General features: G+C 42.4%; 1 long non-coding RNA gene across 1 annotated transcript; it reads right to left on the reverse strand.

Moving 5' to 3' along the window:
- Positions 1 to 2767: 2767 nt before the first annotated feature.
- On the reverse strand, positions 2768 to 3870 carry LOC122027327. Its single transcript, XR_006124368.1, has 4 exons — positions 3287 to 3870; positions 3192 to 3215; positions 3026 to 3108; positions 2768 to 2822 (listed from the first exon to the last, which is right to left on the reverse strand). It is a non-coding gene; the product is annotated as an uncharacterized LOC122027327 (long non-coding RNA).
- Positions 3871 to 4174: the final 304 nt, after the last annotated feature.

Consider the following 4174-nt stretch of genomic DNA (forward strand, 5'->3'; position numbering starts at 1 on the left):
TTCTTCTTCTTGCTAACAGCAACCATATCAGCAACTTTCCTTCCACAAAGTGCTGCTCTTTTCCAGCAATTACCAGCAGGTTGTCCTCAATTTCAGCTCTTCTCCTTCTCAGCCTCTGCCCTCATCCAGACTCTCTTTTTCCTATTTTTCTGCGAACCAGCAACCTCTTCTTCTTCCAACCAAGAGCAGTTGCTCTTCTTTTCAGCGCCCCTTAGGCATAGTTCGTCTTGTAAAAGAAAAATAGGAAAAGAAAAGAATACAAAAATAATAATAAAACTTATTATTTTCTGTTAATAATTGTACTGAACATAGTACAATAGATAATGATTAAAAATTACTTAGTAAATTAACCAATTAATAAATAACAGAATAATTTTAAGCATTATTATGAGAATTATTCTAATAATTATAACAGAATTATTAGAATAATTCTAATATTATTTTAATTTGATTTGATAATTTGATTCGGTCAATCTTGGTGATTTTTTTTTTATCTCTTTTACCTCCCGACAAATTCAACGAGAGATCTCTGATGTTGAGTTTACTTGCTAGCTTGTTGAAACGTTGTTTGAATAATGACTTAGTAAAGATATTAGCAATTTGATTCTCCGTAAAAACATAAGAAAATGATAATTGTTGAGTCGTCACACGCTCTCGAATAAAATGAAAATCAATTTCTACATGTTTTGTACGAGCATGAAAGATTAGATTTTCTGTGAGATATGTTGCTCTAATATTATCACACCAAATTTTGGGTGGATTATTTAATGTAAGATGGAGTTCAGAGAGAAGTGATTGAAGCCAAATAATTTCAGAAGTTGCATTTGCTATAACTTTATATTCTGCATTAGTGCTTAAACGAGAGACAGTAAGTTGTTTTTTTGAATTCCATGAGATAAGATTTCGTCCAAGAAATATTACATATATCCACTCGTAGAGCGTCTATCTTCAAAAGAACTTGCACAATCCGCATTACTATAGACATGTAAATCTCGAGACGATTGGCGATATAAGACCATATAAAATAGTACCTTTGAGATAACGAAGTATTCTTTTTATGTTATCCCAATTTTGATCAGTTGGAGCATGCATGAATTGACAAGCATGATTTACTGCAAAGGTAATATTAGGGCTTATGATAGTGAAATATTGTAAGGCTCCAATAATTCTTCGATAAATTTGTGGATCAGACAGAGCAGAAGAGGATGTAGTTATAGAGTTGCTTATAGCTGTCACGCCCTGGAGGAGTCCCTGTCCGAAGAAATTTCGGCAGCATCTCCCCTGTACGGCAGACAATCTGAAACTTTACTACATCCCCATATACCTCAGCCACATGCGGCTGGAATAATAACAATATTAATAAGCAAACAAGCACACCATCCACGCAGTTTATATCAATTTTCAGCCTCTGGCTGACACAACCACGCAATTTAGTAGTAAACAAACAGAACAGAAATACGATGACTCGAAAACAACCCTACTCCACTACACCCATAAAGCACAAATCTGACGGAATAAATCCACTCACCTCTTCTGCCGTCTAGGCAGGCATGTAGTAAAATAAATCCGAATGAAAGTCATCGACTAAATAAAGCAATCCATATAGGATCTAAAATATTCAAAACATAACAAGTTCAAAACATAGTCTAGTACATCAAGCCAAAAGATAAATAACCATCCTCGTGGACTGCAGGGGACTAGCGACTGGAACTCTCTCCTGACAGCATCAACCTGAAATAGCAACTGAGGAGGGTGTGAGTCCAACACTCAGCAGGTACTCCTGACACAAGAAAGGTAAATGCAACTGAGAAATGCAGGAGAAAAGCTGTACTAACCCGGACCAAGGTATAAGGGTAACAGGGTCGCTCGAGGGGTGCCATAATCCTATACGTGCCAATCATACGTATCCATATAAACGCAGTAAATCGTGAAACACAGCAATAAATCGATCACGTATGATGCCAATGACACGGTCACCCCTGACTCAGCCATCTCACACAATGGTGAGTCCGAGGTGGGTAAGGATGTGACAACCGCACTCGACATCACCGCCACGATGGTGACCGAGGTGGACGAGATCTTTGTCGAGTACACACATACTCCTACCCCAAATCATAAATGGGAGAGCTCAATTCCCGGTACACGATGGCGGGGAGGAATCTCTGCCGGCTACTCGCTGCGTCACACTACCCATGAGCGGACCAACGGAGCCAACAGAGTCCAACCGTCACGGCTACCACGTGCTACACTACACCGTGAGCCAAACAGAGCGAATCGCCTACCAGTCGACTAACGAGCCAGCAGAACTGCCACACACCTGTCTGATATACCACTAACCTATGAGTGGTGGTGTGATACATGTAACTGGCGATGTGCTCGACAATAATGGAGCAGACAATCGCACAGCATGCAATCATGCAAGATGATGCATGACACTAAACATGTCAATATCATGAACAGCATAACAATAACCATATAAATAAATACAAAGTATATACCACAGGACAATGTATCAAATGGAAGGTACACCGATCAGATAGGGTATCAAATAAACCCTAGGTCCTGAACATAATGTATAATATGGTTGTGCCACTACCTCTAAAGCCTATATGATCAGGTAAATAATAACATGCAGTGCATAATAAGTAAACAAGCAAACATGTAACAGATCATGTAGTGACCAACCGAAATAAATGGAAAACACAATCATTGCTATATGTTAAACACATTATTATGCATATCAAAAGACATAAGTCAAAGTACCCGCCTCCAATCGAAAAGGTCCAATCCGATAATCGAGATACTCGTCTCGCGTCAAACTCCTGTGTCACAAATAGAAATATATTGTATTTAGCTACAACTCTTCCAAATAGCTAAATAAAATCTCTAATCCTAAATTAGGACAAAACCCTAATCATATGACCATCATTCTTCCCACAAGAATTAATCTACACATGATCATCTATCTAAAATAATTGAATCAAAATCATGACCTATAGCATATATCAAATGCTCTACACCTTACCTTACTTCTCAGCTGCTCCTGTTACACCACAGGCAAGGAAAGTTACTGCTGGACGAAGTAACTGTTGCTGGAAACCCTCCACACTGCCCGGATCACATGAAAAATTGAGGCTCAACCAAAATATCAATACACCACTACAATTTAACTTCAACCTAGCTTCCCTTACCTCAAACCACAACCAAGAACCTCCCTGCTGGACAAAGAAACCCAAATCAGCAAACTTCCCTATCCAAACTAAGCACCCAAATCCGAAAGCATTACCTCTTCTGTGGCAGCAAGCAGCACAGAGGCTAGGTGGTTGCGGCGGCGAGAACTAGGGCACTACTAGGCCCATCGGTTGCGCGACAGCACCTGGTGATCAGTGGAGTCGGAGGCGCCTGAGGTCGGACCTGGTGGCCGGCGAAAGTGGGTCGGCGTCGGCGCACAGCTCCAAAGAGGGAAAGGGTCGCGGCACTGCGGTGGTCGGCGCTGGGGACTGCGGGGAGGCTAGACTCGGCGCTGCTCGGCGTCGGGAGAAGGAGAGGGATCGGTAGGCAGAGGAGGGAAGGTCGGCACTGTTCGGCGTCGGCGGAGATGCTAGGGCACAGAGGGACTGCTCGAGTAGGAGGAGAAGAGGCCGACGCTAGGGCTGAGGAAACCTCGGCTTGATCGGCGCTGCTCGGGTGGCTGGCGATTGGAGATAGGCGCGGCGGAGAGTGAGTGGAGGAAGACAGCGGCGTGAGAGGGAAGATGCAAAACCCTTGGCCGAGTGGTTTTGTACGCTGAGAGGGGAAAAACTACCGTGACCCGGTTAGGGCACGCGAAGAAAGCAGTGTCGGCGAGGCTGGGCACGCGGGTTCGGCGAGATAGAAAAGAAAAACAAAAAAGAAATTAAAAAGAAAAGGAAAAATCAACTTTTCCTCACTTTAACGGGGTAACCCAAAGAGGCTTTCCCGGGGGCCAGTTTCCATTCCCGTAAACTCGTCCATACGAGCTTCGAAAAATTTCCGAAAAATTTCTAAAAATTCTAAAAAATTTCCTTATTAATATTTGCCTATTTTCGGTATTTTACAATAGCAATTAGTGTTAGGACCGATATGCTCGCTAGAGGGGGTGAATAGCGTTTCGTCGCGCTTGTCGGTTGCTTCGTCTTGATAATGTGTAGCGGAA

Source organism: Zingiber officinale, chromosome 10A, assembly GCF_018446385.1.
Source record: "Zingiber officinale cultivar Zhangliang chromosome 10A, Zo_v1.1, whole genome shotgun sequence".
Classification (NCBI taxonomy): domain Eukaryota; kingdom Viridiplantae; phylum Streptophyta; class Magnoliopsida; order Zingiberales; family Zingiberaceae; genus Zingiber; species Zingiber officinale.